At 44.7% G+C, this 15,526-nt stretch overlaps 1 protein-coding gene across 1 annotated transcript in view; it reads right to left on the bottom strand.

The window, feature by feature from the left end:
- Positions 1–3,627, bottom strand: part of LOC137370245 (probable G-protein coupled receptor 34) — a 40,295-nt gene extending 36,668 nt beyond the window's left edge. The window contains exon 1 of the mRNA XM_068032619.1: positions 3,582–3,627. The gene's annotated coding sequence lies outside the window, so the exon portion shown is untranslated. The remainder of the gene's footprint in view (positions 1–3,581) is intronic.
- Positions 3,628–15,526: the final 11,899 nt, after the last annotated feature.

Genomic DNA, 15,526 nt, shown 5'->3' on the forward strand with positions numbered 1-15,526 from the left:
CAATACATCTGTTATCAAAGTCACAAATGACACCCTCTGTGACTGTGACAAAGAAACTTTCCCTCCTCGACCGCCTCGACCTGTCTACAGCCTGTGACACAGCTGACCACACCATCCTCCTCCAACAGCTCTCTACTGTCGTCCTGCTGGGTGGGGCTGCTCTCACCCTATCTAATCATAGCCACGGCTTCTCTTCTTGCTTCGAAACTGTTACCTCTGGTGTCCCTCATGGATCTATCCTCGGTCCCCTCCTATTTCTCATCTACATGCTGCCCCTCGTCGACATCATCCAAAAGCATGGCATTAGTTTTCACATGTCCACTGACGACTGTGTTGGGTGTCTTGCAAAGCATTAAGGTAGATAAGTCCCCAGGGCCTGATGGAATCTACCCCAGAATACTGAGGGAGGCAAGGGAAGAAATTGCTGGGGCCTTGACAGAAATCTTTGCATCCTCATTGGCTACAGGTGAGGTCCCAGAGGACTGGAGAATAGCCAATGTTGTTCCTTTGTTTAAGAAGGGTGGTAAGGATAATCCAGGAAATTAGAGGCTGGTGAGCCTTACGTCAGTGGTAGGGAAATTATTAGAGAGGATTCTTCGGGACAGGATTTACTCCCATTTGGAAACAAATGGACTTATTAGCGAGAGGCAGCATGGTTTTGTGAAGGGGAGGTCGTGTCTCACTAATTTGATTGAGTTTTTTGAGGAAGTGACATAGATGATTGATGAAGGAAGGGCAGTGGATGTTATCTATATGGACTTCAGTAAAGCCTTTGACAAGGTCCCTCATGGCAGACTGATACAAAAGGTGCAGTCACATGGGATCAGAGGTGAGCTGGCAAGAAGGATACAGAACTGGCTCGGTCATAGAAGACAGAGGATAGCAGTGGAAGGGTGCTTTTTTGAATGGAGGGATGTGACTAGTGGTGTTCCGCAGGGATCAGTGCTGGGACCTTTGCTGTTTGTAGTATATATAAATGATTTGGAGGAAAATGTAGCTGGTCTGATTAGTAAGTTTGCAGACGACACAAAGGTTGGTGGAGTTGTGGACAGTGATGAGGATTGTCAGAGGATACAGCAGGATATAGATCGGTTGGAGACTTGGGCGGAGAAATGGCAGATGGAGTTTAATCCGGACAAATGTGAGGTAATGCATTTTGGAAGGTCTAATGCAGGTGGGAAGTATACAGTAAATTGCAGAACCCTTAGGAGTATTGACAGGCAGTGAGATCTGGGTGTACAGGTCCACAGGTCACTGAAAGTGGCAACGCAGGTGGATAAGGTAGTCAAGAAGGCATACGGCATGCTTGCCTTCATCGGTCGGGGAATAGAGTATAAAAATAGGCAAGTCATGCTGCAGCTGTACAGAACTTTAGTTAGGCCACACTTAGAATATTGCGTGCAATTCTGGTCACCACACTACCAGAAGGACGTGGAGGCTTTGGAGAGGGTACAGAAGAGGTTTACCAGGATGTTGCCTGGTCTGGAGGGCATTCGCTATGAGGAGAGGTTGGATAAACTTGGATTGTTTTCACTGGAACAACGGAGGTGGAGGGGCGACATGATAGAGGTTTACAAAGTTATCAGCGACATGGACAGAGTGGATAGTCAGAAGCTTTTTCCCAGGGTGGAAGAGTCAGTTACGAGGGAGCATAGGTTTAAGGTGAGAGGGGCAAGGTTTAGAGGGGATGTGCGAGGCAAGTTCTTTACACAGAGGGTGGTGAGTGCCTGGAACTTGTTGCCGGGGGAGGTGGTGGAAGCAGGTACCATAGAGACGTTTAAGAGGCATCTTGACAAATACATGAATAGATTGGGAATAGAGGGATACGGACCCCGGAAGTGCAGAAGGTTTTAGTTTAGGCAGGCATCAAGATCGGCGCAGGCTTGGAGGGCCAAATGGCCTGTTCCTGTGCTGTACTGTTCTTTGTTCTTTGACACCCAGCTCTGCCTCACCACTACCTCTCTCGACTCCTCCACTATTGCAAAATTATCAGACTGCTTATCCAACACCTAGTACTGCATGAGCAGAAACTTCCTCCAATGAAATATTGGGAAGACTGAAGCCATTGTTTTCAGTCTACACTCCAAACTCCGTTCCCTAGCTACCGACTCCACCCTTCTCCCTGGCAACAGTCTGAGATTAAGCCAGTCTGTTTGCAACCTTGGTGTCACACTTGACCCCAACATGAGCTTCCGACCTCATATTTGCGCCATCCTGTTTCCACCCCGATAACATCGCCCAACTTCGCCTCATCTCAGCTCATCTGCTACCGAAACCCTCTTTCATGCCTTCATTACCTCTAGACTTGACTATTCCAATGCACTCCTGGCTGGTCTCCCACATTCTACTCTCTGTAAACTTGAGGTCATCCAAAACTCTGCTGTCCAAGTCTTAACTTGCACCAAATTCTGTTTCCCTATCACCCCTGTGCTCGCTAACCTACATTGACTCCTAGTCAAGAAACGTCTTGATTTTATAGTTCTCACCCTTGTTTTCAAATACCTCCATGGTCTCGCCCCTCCCTACCTCTGTAAAATCCTCCAGCCCTACAACCCTCCGAGATATCTGCGCTCCTCTAATTCTGGCATCTTGAGTATCCCTGATTTTAATCAGTCTACCATTGGTGGCTGTACCTTCAGTTGCCGAGGCCCTAAGCTCTGGAATTCGTCCCCGACACCTCACCACTCTCTACCTCTCTGACCAAGCTTTTGGTCACCTGATCTAATATCCCTTATGAGGTCTGGTGTCAAATTTTGTTTTATAATGCTCTTTGAAGCGCCGTGGGATGTCTTATAACGTTAAAGGCACTATATAAATATAAATTGTTGTTGAAACAGAAACTAGGGAGGGAGAGAGAAAAATATAAACTGGGAGAGGAGAAAGAGAAACAAAAACTGGGGAGAGGCAAATTGAGCAGAAAAAGCTAAGCGGAGATTTGATGGAGGAGTTTGAAATCATGAAGGGTTTAGGTAGAGTAAATAAAGAGAAACTGTTTCCAACGGCAGAGTCGTCGGTAACAAGTGGACACAGAGTTAAGGTGATTGACAAAGGAACCAGAGGCGACAATTGGAAACTGATTTAATAATCAAAAAGTGTTAGTGTATCAATCATCCGGTAACTGTAAATTATACAATCAGAAAGTGTTAATGTATCAACCGGCCAGTAACTGTAGATTCACTAACCAGCAATCACAAATCAAAGACATTTTAAACAATTTTACTTTCATTCCATTAGAAAGTCGATTCCCAGCAATGCTCAAAGCAGCAGATTGAATATATCAGTAGCTAGCCTTACTTATTTCCTCCCAATAAGTGTAAGCTGACATACCTTTAAAACTAAACATAGACACTGGCTAAACCAATTAATATCTCCAACTCAACTTCGACTACTATTTGCATTTATATAGCATTTTTGATGTAGAAAAAAAGTACTCTCAAGGTCATCGAGACTTCGGAAAAAATTAGAAACAGCGGAGTGTCTAAAAAAAATCTGTAAGCTGAATTTAAGGCCACAGAATGATGACTAGTTATTTATCTAGTGCTCCATGTTACTGTAATTTTGTAATTTTCTTCACTACTTACTCGAATGCAGTCGTCCTGTGTGAGTCCAGGAAACAGAGGGAAGCACATGTTACAGACAGAATTGAGAGGGAACTGAAACTCCAGTTTCCCTTTTCTGTCCACGATCAGTGCATTCTTAAAAGGGAAAATGTGTGTATTTCTTAACCCCTGAGCGTATGGCTAATTTTGAATGACCAGCAGCACACTGTTCGTGGGTTTAAATGAAGAGGATTATTTTTATTCACACATTCACCTTGAAAATGTAACGCTACGTCACTCATTCACCACTCACAAACACACACACGCACACTTGAGAAAGAAAGCCATTAAAACGCTAGTGCACTTTTACAAATTACAAGCAAAGGAATAGTTCATAAGTCACATGATTTGGCTCGCCTTGGGAAAAAGGCATGCGTTGCTGGCTCTGTGAAGAAAGAATTTTCATTCCTGAAATGTAGTTAAGTGGATTCGATAGCCGGAGTCCTATATCAAAGTCAGTGCAGGATTCTCTCAAAGAGTTGGATTTTCAGCAGGTCGCGAAGTTAGCTGTTTTTAGACTCATTAGTAGGAGGTTGGCTTTCTGTACTGGTTGGCTTAAAAAGGAACAGGTTTAGAGACCTGGGCATGACACATCATTTTAATAGTGTTACGGCCAGGTGGTAAGAGGTGTGGGTGGTCCCACTGTTCACCTTCCAACTGACCCACAGTGTTTTTTGTTACGAGGGTTTTAACCCCTTTGTGTTTTATTTGTTAAATAGACAGACAGTGATAGGTTTACTTGTGGGTTTTAAAGAGAAGATTAACTATGGGCTGAGTTTTAAGTAGCCCTCGATGTCATGATCTGTGGCGGGGTGGGGAGGCCTGAAGATGGCTCCGGATGAGGCCCGTCACGGACCTCGATGCCAGCAGACCCCAATCCTTCGGCGGCGACGAGTCTCCATGGCGACCCCCCCCCCCCCCCGTCGGCCGCTGGGTGACAGGACCACAATTAACATATTCAAATGAATAAAATTAATACATTTAAATACACTTATCTGAGATCTTGAGGGCCCACCGCAATCTTCGGCGTGGCAGCAGGCACTTCCGTGTCTTCAGATCCCCATCCGGGGAAACGAGGCGTGACACTGGTGGGGAGGGGGAGGAGGTAGGTTTATCAGTGCAGGAGCAGGGGGATGGGGTCAAATACACGTAATGGGTGTAGGGGATGGTGGGAAGGGTTGAAACTTCAACTTTATGTAGTTTGAGGGGGGGGAAGGTAAGATGTAAAAGGTAAGTGAAAGAAAAACAGAAAATGCTGGAAATACTCAGCAGGTCTGGCAGCATCTGTGGAGAGAGAAGCAGAGTTAACGTTTCAGGTCACTGACCTTTCATCAGAACTGGCAAACGTTAGAAATGTAATAAGCTTGAAGCAAATAAAGCGGGGGTGGGGCAAGAGATAACAAAAGGCAAGGTGTTGATAGGACAAGGTCACAGAGAATATCTGATCAGAAGGTCATGGAGCAAAGGCAAATGGTATGTTAATGGTGTGCTGAAAGACAACGCATTAGTGCAGAGAGGGTGTTAAATGACAGAAGAATGAACAGCCCTGGCCCAAAGCACAAACATGAAAAAAAACAGTGGGCAGGCACATGGTAAGAAAAAATAATGAGGAAACAAACTAAAATAAAATAAAGAAAAATTAAACAAAAGAAAAAATAAAAAAATAATTGAAAATAAAAAGGGGGGCCCATAATGCTCTGAAATGATTAAACTCAATGTTCAGTCCGGAAGGCTGTAGTGTGCCTAATTGGTAAATGAGATGCTGTTCCTCGAGTTGCGTTGATGTTCACTGGAACACTGCAGCAAGCCCCCCAGGGCAGAGATGTGATCATGCGAGCAGGGGGGGAGGGGGGGGGGGCAAGCAACCGGAAGCTGGGGGTCATGCTTTTGGACTCAGCAGAGGTGTTCCACCAAGCGGTCATCTAATCTACATGTGGTCTCCCCAGTGTAGAGGAGACCACATTGTGAGCAGTGAATACAGTGTACTACATTGAAAGAAGTAAAAGTAAATCACTGCTTCACCTGAAAGGAGTGTTTGGGGCCTTGGATAGTGAGGGGAGAGAAGGTAAAAGTGCAGGTATTACACCTCCTGCAATTGCATGGGAAGGGGACGAGGTGTTGGGGGTAATGGAAGAGTGGACCAGGGTGTCACAGAGGGAACGATCCCTTCGGAATGCTGACAGGGGAAGGGAGGGGAAGATACATTTGGTAGTGGCATCATGCTGGAGGTGGTGGAAATGGAGGAGGATGATCCTTTGGATTTGGAGGCTGGTGGGGTGGAAAGTGAGGACAACGGGAACCCTGTTGCGCTTCTGGGAGGAAGGGGAAGGGGTGAGGGCAGAGGTGCGGGAAATGGGTCGGAGACGGTTGAGGGCTTTGTCAACCACAGTGGGGGGAAATCCTCGGTTGAGGAAAAAGGGAGACATATCAGAAGCGCTGTCATGGAAGATGCATTGGAGACAGAGAAACTGGGGGAATGAATGGAGTCTTTACAGGAGGCAGGGTGTGAAGAAGTGTAATCGAGATAGCTGTGGGAGTCAGTGGGCTTATAGTGAATATTAGTAGACAGCCTATACCCGGAGATGGAGACAGAGAAATTGAGGGAGGGAAAGGAAGTGTCGGAGATGGACCATGTAAAGGTGAGAGATGGGTGGAAATTGGAAGCAAAGTTGATAAAGTTTTCCAGTTGGGTTTTCTTACCATGTGCCTGCCCACTGTTTTTTTCATGTTTGTGCTTTGGGCCAGGGATGTTCATTTTTCTGTCCATTAACACCCTCTCTGCACTAATGCTTTGTCTTTCAACACACCATTAACATACCGTTTGCCTTTGCTCCATGACCTTCTGGTCAGTTATTATCTGTGACCCTGTCCTATCAACACCTTCTCTTTTGTTATCTTTTGCCCCACCCCCACTTTATTTGCTTTTAGCCTATTACATTTCTAACCTTTGCCAGTTCTGAAGAAAGGTCACTGACCTGAAATGTTAACTCTGCTTCCCTCTCCACAGATGCTGACAGACTTGCTGAGTATTTTCTGCATTTCTTGTTTTTATTTCAGATTTCCAGCATCTGCTGTATTTTGCTTTTATTTTTGCAAAAGGTAAGTGTTCTGGGGGGAAGGGCAAATACTTATTGTAATTGTTATTGGGGGATGTGGGAAAGTGGCATAAGAAATTTTTATATTTACTTTTGGGGAGATCTTTTTTAAAAATTTAAATCTGCCGGTGGGGTTGGCTTCCCTTTTAAAATGGCGCCAGCACCTGTGCATAGGCAGCTGATGCCATTGCTGGCGACAGACAGCCCTCCCCCTCCACTTGATTGGGGAGGACGGGCCACCCCAGCTATTTAAATGAGCAGCTGCACTTAAGATCACGGCGGCTCTTTGGCATGCGGCCGACCCATTTTTTGAGTCCACTGCCGATCTCGGCAGCGGGCTCATAAAATCCAGCCCTATTTATTGAGCAATATTCATTCCAAAATTGTCACAACCGCACCCACACGTGCATTCACTCGCACACACACACACAGGAAAAGATAGAAAGGAAAAAGGATAAGTTGTTTGAAGTGAGGTAGGTTTTCGGTGTTTACGGTAAACCTGTTGAATCCTCTTGGAGGTCAATTTCTCTTTGAAAGTTGTTTTTAGATTTTTCTGGTGGTTTAAATTTCAATCTGGAGGAAGTGATCACTTTCAGTCCTCTGCTGCACAAGTTAAAGTGTAGAATTCACAGCAGGCCTCCTTCTTTGGCTTTTTCTTGGTCTCTCAGCTCTCGGATGAACAGGCTTTGGTGATGTTGTTCTGATTCTCTCCCTCTCTCTCCAGATAGCTAATTTTTTAGCTAAAAGTCTCTCACATGTTGTCTCTGTTGGGAGATACAGAGCCCCCCTCCCTGTGGTGACCAACAATGGACTAGGATGTTGCTATTTCACACCTTCTTTATTTCAGAAGAACCCATTCAATTCAAAAATGTCTCCTGATGGGTTCAGAATAGGTGCAATTGACACCTCTTAGCTTGCAATGTATCCTTTTGTCCTTAACAGACGGTAAGACAGTTTGAATATATGGGGCCAGGTCGTCTGACCCTAGGTGGTCATTTTGCAGCACATAGTCCACGTTTCTAAAAGGAAAAGTCAACTTTTGTAACTCTTCAGTTTGTGTTCAGCATTTACATCACTGCACCCCAAGTGAGCATGACAACAGTGTATGTCATTGTTGAGGAAGTTAGTTAAAAGAGAACAATTGCTTGTTATAGGAAAATCCAGACTGTTATCACTCAAAAATCACACCACTGACAAAAACAGTAGTCCATTCAATTGCCTCATAATCTTAAATAACATAAAGGGAGGTATCAGTAAACACACTCTGTCCTTAGATGTGTGTAAGCAGCCCCAGAGCAGCCCTGCTGATTCGAAGGATCCTCTTAGAAACTAGTTTGAGCATCCTTGATGTAGTTCCAAGCACATGTACTCAGAGTACATGTACAAAGTACTCAGAGAGGCTATATATTGGAAATGCCGTATTGATGAATTGGTGCTGTTCTGTAAACGGCAAGGTTAAGTTGTCTGTCTGTCCATCTGTCTCAGGTATCTATATTTATCTATTCAACTCTTTTTATTGGTTGGCCTGGCTGTCTGTCAGTCCGTTCAACCTCTTGAGCCTGTTCAGTTTGTTCATAACAGCTAAAGTGATTATTATATATAAAAACGGAGACAGAACAAGCCCAGGGTACTATAGACCAATAAACTTAATGCTGGTGGTAGGAAAGATAATGTAGTTGTTAATCAAAGGTGTAATGGAAAAACATCAAGAAAGTGAAAACATAATAAAAGATTAGTCAGCACAGATTCCAAAAGGAAAGATCGTGCTTGATCAACCATATTGAATTCTCTGAAGAAGTAACAGAAAAGCTAGATAAGGGTGATAGGTATAACCTCGCATTTCTGGCATCATCCTTGTAAATCTTTTTTTGCACCCTCTTCAGTGTCTCTATATCCTTTTTACAATGTGGTGACCAGAACTGTACACAGTATTCCATGTATTGTCTGACCAAGGTTTGATACAATTTTAACATAATGTCTCTACTTTCAATTCTAGCACTGTAGAAATAAACCCTCGGACTTTTTTTTATGGCTTTGCTAACCTGTGGCACAACTCTTTGTGATCTGTGTATCTACACTCCAGCATCCCTTTGTTGCTCTAGTCTGTTTAGATTCTTATTTTCCAAGTAATATGTGACCTCCTTACTTTTTGTAGCAACATGTCTTATAATTTGTTGCAGTCTCCCTCAGTTGTGACTATTCCCCTAATTTGGTGTCATCCATTACAACAATGACAACACTTCAAAAGTACTTCATTGGCTGTGGTAGCAAAAGGCGCTACATAAATACATATCTTTCTTTTCATCCACAAATTTAGAAATTGTGTTTTTGATTCCAAAGTCTAAATCATATAGAAGGATGTGTTGATGGGGTTACATGAACCCCACTGGCCTGTCTCTGCTCCATATCGTTTGATACTGTTATCCAATCCAAATCTATCCATCTCAGTCTGGGAATTTTCAATTGATGATCCCCACCCAGCCTCCAGATTTCCAAAAAAAACCAGTGCTTCCTCATTTCACTCCTGAACATTCCAGCTACTATTTTAAAGTTGCGCTCCCTTGTTCTGAATTTCCCTAATTGTCAACCACCTCAATCATTTTAAACCCCTCAATTAGATTGCCCTCAATCTCCTAAACTCAAGGGACTGCAAGCCACAGTCATGCATAATTTAACCTTTGAAATGCCAGTATCATTGGCCAACAAATTCTGCCTGAAGTTTTGTGTTCAGAACTGAACACAGTATTCTGGATGGCGTCTTAAAGGCCTGCTCGGTTCTGCAAGTGAGACCCGACCTGAGCCGGACAGAACCCCATCCGAGCCCGAGCCTGACCCCGCCCGAGTCCTTCCATTTTTATCCTGCGCCCGACCCGACCCGACCCGACCTGACCCGACCATCAGTTAACTTACCTTCCGTTTTTCAATTTGTTCCTTACCTGCACAAACTTAAAATAACTGTTACAAGAACACCTTTCTCGTCCAAAAAGTAAATTAACATTGGAGTCACTTACCTGAGGTGGTGATATAAGCGTGTCCGATCTGGCCCGAACCGACCCGAATGCTGGACCCGGAAATGCGACCCGACCCGACCCAAACCCGGCACATGTCGTTGGGTCCGGTGAGGTTCGGGTCAGGTAGCAGGCCTTTATGGGGTCTGACTAAGGTTTTATACAACTGAAACATCACTTGTTCAGTTTTGTAAACCAACCCCCTTGAGATAAAATCCATGACACTTTTTGATTGCCTTTTATACTTGTACACTATCCTTCGTGATTTGTGCACTTGGACTCCCAAATCTCGCACCCTGCACTCCTGGGAAAACCGCACTCAAGGGAATCCTGCAATAACTATTAAGCCCACAGCCCCTTCCTGCTGGCTCCTGGAGTCCATGGAGAATTAGGTGGATTTATTAGCCCTGAAAAGCAGTGTGTCTGTGACCTGCCTTATGCAGAAATGCACTGCCACCTAACTTATATTGCATATGTCTCCAGGTGCAGCCTGAATGATCCCAGTGCATTGACATTCAGAGCTGTGGTGGCCTTAGGTGGCACAGGTAGTGCAATGCCAGTTGTGGTGTTGATTGCAGCTCCTGCTCTATGATGGTCTCTTGTTAGAAGCACTTTCTCCCCCTACAGTACTCCCCAATGATCCTCAGATAGCTCAGTCTAGGCCTGCAGCTCCTGTGAGGGGGCAAGGCCACCTGCAAGCAGCACTCCTCCCTCCTGAATTCCTCGCAGGGCCAAGTGCTGCTGATTGAGATACCCACCCCCTCACCCCGCGCCACCCTCCCCACCTACTGCTGCTCCTGTTTCTCCCCTCCCTGCAGCCAGTAGCAGGGTGGTTAATATCACTCCCATATTCCAGCTCTGGAAATACTGCCAATAAAGAACAATTTCAGCCAGAGAAAGCTCTCAGTAAATCTACTTCAACTCTCCTAATATCAATTTGCATGTGAACCCCGTTTATTGAACAAGGCCAGCACTGAAAATTAAAGCATGAAAGTGAATGAAAATGGTGCTAGAGCGCTAGTGAAGTCATAGGATTCCGGTTTGCATTCTTTAATGATTCCTCCATGTGTTTCTGTGGTTGCCTAGGCCTTGATGGAAATGACAGCAGGAATGGGGCAGTAAGATCTACACTACAATTTTCATAGAGCGACTGCCCTGTTTCCACCCAGAAACAAGGACACAATTTGGCCCCAGTAAGTGTAAGATTGAGTTTCAAAAGAGATCAGGAGCAATGAGCCACACACCCACAGCAGGGACCAGGCCGACGGCTTCCCCATTTCCTGCTTTCACCATATGGTCTCTGCCCTGGATCTTGGGGTTGCCTGCTCAAATATGAGGGTTCAATTTTTAAGAGAAGTATCCTAGTGTGCAGCTTATCTCCCTCTTGTTATGGTCAGTTTTCCCCTGGAAGAAGGGGAGAATGGATTAAATATGTGTCAGCCATGGCTCAGTTGGTAGCATTCTCGACTTTGAGTCAGACGTTTCAGGAGCTGAACACCAAAATCAGGGCCGCGTCAGTGCGGTATTGAGGAGGTGCTGCACTGTCAGAGGTGCCGTCTTTCAGATGCGACATTAAATTGAAGCCCCATCTGCCCTCTCAGGTGGATGTAAAAGATTCCATGGCACTATTTTGAAGAATAGCAGGAGAGTTATGCTGTCCTGGCCAATATATATCCCTCAGTCAACATCACTGACAACAGATTATCTGGTTATCACATTGATGTTTGTGGGAATTTGCTGTGTGTAAATTGCCTGCCACATTTTCTACATTATAACAGTTACTACACTTCAAAAAGTACTTCATTGGCTGTAAAGCACTCCAGTGGTTGTGAAAGGTGCTATATAAATGCAAATCTTTCTTTTTAATTGGAATTATTTATTATTCATTTGTAGGATGTGAGTGTTGCCCATCCTTAATTGCCCTTGAGAAGGTGGTGGTGGTGAGCTGCCTTCTTGAACCACTGCAGTCCATGTGGGGTAGGTACACCCACAATGCTGTTAGGAAGGGAGTTCCAGGATTTTGACCCAGCAACAGAGAAGGAACAGCAATAGAGTTTCAAGTCAGGATGGTGTGTGAGTTGGAGCTCCAAAGGGGAACTTGCAGGTGGTGGTGTTCCCAACCATTTGCGGCCCTATCCTTCTTGGTGTTTGGTCGTGAAAGGTGCTTTGGAAGGAATCTTTGGCAGGTGCTGCAGTGCATTTTGTAAATGGTAAACACTGCTGCCACTGTGTACCGGTGGTGGAGGATGTGAATATTTAAGCCGTTGGATGGAGTGCCAATCAAGCAGGCTGCTTTGTCCTGGATGGTGTCGAGCCGAGCATCTTGAGTGTTGTTGGAGCTGCAACCATCCAGGAAAGTGGAGAGTATTCCATCACACTCCTGACTTGTGCCTTGCAGATGGTGGACAGGCTTTGGGGAGTCAGGAGGTGAGTTACTCGCTGCAGAATTCCCAGTCTCTGACCTGCTCTTTTAGTCACAGTATTTGTATGGCTGGTCAGTTAAGGTGCTGGTCTATGGTGTCGTACAATGTGTTCTATTGGGCATTGGTTGTTAATGGGTTAATATGCTAATCATACTGTGTATCTCATCACAGGAAGTGATGTAACATCATATGGTGTAGATCATCATGCAGTCTCTTGGAAGATGTAACCATAGCAGTAAGACCTGTTTCAATAAGGCTCCTGTTTCTTTTAACGTAGTTGACTCTTTAGATATTCTGTATTAGACTAACTATATCCAGAATATTACATATGTTAACCCCAGGATGTTGATGGTGGGGAAATTCAGCGATGGTAATGCCATTGAAATGACAAGGTGCATTGGTTGGATTCTCTCTTGTTGGAGATGGTCATTACCTGGCACTTGTGTGGTGCAAAAGCTATTTGCCACTTATCAGCCCAAGTCTGAAAGTTGTCCAGGTCTTGCTGCATGTCGGTACAAACTGTTTCAGTGTCTGAGGAGTCGTGAATGGAATTGAACACCGTGCAATCATCAGCGAACATCCCCACTTCTGATCTTATGATTGAAGGAAGGTCATTGATGAAGCAACTGAAGATAGTTGGGCCGAGAACACTACCCTGAGGAACGCCTGCAGTGATGTCCTGGAGCCGATTAATGGGAAGGCATTTATCCTTATGAATGTCTCATTCTGCTGCCCATGGTAGATATGATTAGATTTTACTAAATCACAACAGTAAGGACAATTCAAAAGTGATGCATTAGCTGTGAGGGCTTCCTGAGGTCGAAAAAGGTGCTAAATAAATGCAAGTTCATTCTTTTTATGATTGACCTGTCAGGATCTTCTCTTCAGCAAGCTTTGCCTTTTTGTTGGGGCAGTGGAAATTTAACTTCAGCAAGTGAAACCAAACCAAAACAGAATGAGTTAGGATGTAATAGGAACATAAAAAATATATGGCACAAAAGGAGGCCATTTGGCCCATCATATCTGTGCCAGAATCCTAGTTCTGACAAAAGGTCACCGACCTGAAATATTAACTCTGTCTCCCTCTCCACAGATGTTTCCACCCATTTTCTGTTTTCCTTTTAGAATGTCATCTTGCTGTTACAGTAGATGGAACAAGTTGTCAGAAGAGCAGGGTGTTGAGAAAAGCATGAGGGAAGTGCAGCAAAAGTCTCCTGCTGCACCACGAGCACTGTCTGACTGTGCGGAGGTGACGACATTGGTCATGTGCTTTGCAGTTGCATCAATGAGAAATGCGTGCGTTTTCCGACCTTGCCTAGTGAGTACATTGAACTTTTTGAGGTAACATAACCAGGTCCCTAGAGTGAGCAGCCTCTTACCAAATGGATCACTTAACTTGACATAGGAGGGTATGTCCTTCCTCAGGTGCACTTACTCAAGTAACATTTACACTGCTGTATCAGAACAGTGAGTTTTCCAGCCCTTCACTGGAAGACATGCACAAGCTCCTGACAATGATTCCTCTCTTAAGCCTGAAATACTGCAATGGTCTTTAAGTTGCTGCAGGCGTTTAAGATCAACAGCAGCTGATGGCAGGAATGATTTGCTCCTTTATCTCAGCCACTATGATATTGTAGGTGAAAATGGAAACTCAGCTGAGTTCAGTGCCAATCTTGGGTAGATGTTCCTCTCACTGCTTGTGCACACCCACCACCCACCCCCCCCCCCCCCCCCACCTCCAATTAGACTGAATATAAAAGTCAGCCAGATATTTATTCTCGGCCTTTAAGAATACACAAGCACAGGGCAGTATCTGATCATGTTAAGCTGCTGTACAAGCTTTATAGAATCTGCAGATCTGGTAAGAATACAGGGTTCATTACCAGGCTCTCTGACCCTGGACTATGTGATATGAACTTTTCCCTAAAGAAGGTAAAAATTGAAGTAATAAAATCCGCATGAATAGAAATAAATTGTATCATTCTATACTTATAACTTTTCTATTTTATTAATAATGTAATGTGCATGGCTTTAATTATTTACAGTCCAGCATTATTTTTGTTCACTTATACAAACAAAAATGTTTATTTTTCCTTTTTTCGAGGACTTTTAATCTTTTATCTTTCTCTGATCTCCCTCACCAGCTTCAGTCAACCACATAGAAAAACTACATTTAAAAATAGGAAACCTCAATGCACGAAGCTGATGACTGTGCTCCCTGTGGCACGGAATGTAGCAATGTTCAGGATCTTAACTTATTTGAAAACCCCACAATATGGTGACCTCACTCCAGATGAAAGAGTATAGCCCATTACTGCTGTGATCTCCAGCCAGGCACCTTGAACTTGCATATCTGTGTGACCTTCCCAATGTAGCGAAAGCATGTGAGAGGGGAAAACGGGCAGAAAATAAATTACACTTCTCAGTCTTCACCTGACCTAATCAAAATTCACAATGCTAAGTTTTTTTTCCCATGTAGTTGACAAGTAGTTGTATATGAACCCTATTAGCACCAAGATTAATAGTTGTGATATGCATGCTAGTCATCTCCACCCACTATAATATACACCGTGTCCAAAGGTGCAAAATATGCTAATCTTTTGAGGGATCTTTTTTTAAAGTAACATGTCATAACATAACTTAGAGTAAAGGGAAAACATGACTGGTATCTTTAAACTTGAACTGATTCATATTCTAGTTATCTCCCACCACGTGAGTCAAGGTCCAATGTAATCTTCAAACGAAGGAGGGTTACTGTGGGGCGGATAATTCTATGGGTCATTCAGTCATAAGTAAGCTCCCACTTTAGAGTCATACAATCAATTTTCCTATTTCCATTATAAATTCCTATGTCCATGCCCGGTGTTGTCCTGCCCCAATGCCATTTTTGTCCGTGGCAGGCATTGTGGCAGATGGGAAGTCCCATTAAGGGCTACTCAAGGGCTGCCTCCCACCTTCATTGGAATTTAGCCAGTGAAGGCGGGGCCTGCTGCCATGTGGAGACACTGCCAGGTGGCCTCCGAGTGAGCTCGAGGGGATGTCCTTCCTCTGGAGGCAATCCATGGCTCACGGAGATCCCCCTGGCGATAATGGTTGCCCCTGCAGCAACAACCCCCGCCACCCCTCGCCCTCACCAACCACCCCCCACCGCTCACTGGCCCCTGCAAGTCTGGCCCCTGCAAACCCAACCCCACTTACATTGGTTCCAAGGTCTCCAAATCCACATTTCTCTGGGCCTCCTGCCGTACCGACACTGGCCGCCACTCTTGGTGGTGCTACTGGACTGCTGAGCTGCCAGCCCTCCGATTGGCCAGTAGTTCTTGGAGGCGGGATTTTGTCCCTTAAAGGGACAGTGTCCTTGGCGGCGGGCAGTTAATTGCCGCCTGCTGTTGAATTCGGCT

Source organism: Heterodontus francisci, chromosome 5, assembly GCF_036365525.1.
Source record: "Heterodontus francisci isolate sHetFra1 chromosome 5, sHetFra1.hap1, whole genome shotgun sequence".
In the NCBI taxonomy this organism is placed as follows: Eukaryota; Metazoa; Chordata; class Chondrichthyes; order Heterodontiformes; family Heterodontidae; genus Heterodontus; species Heterodontus francisci.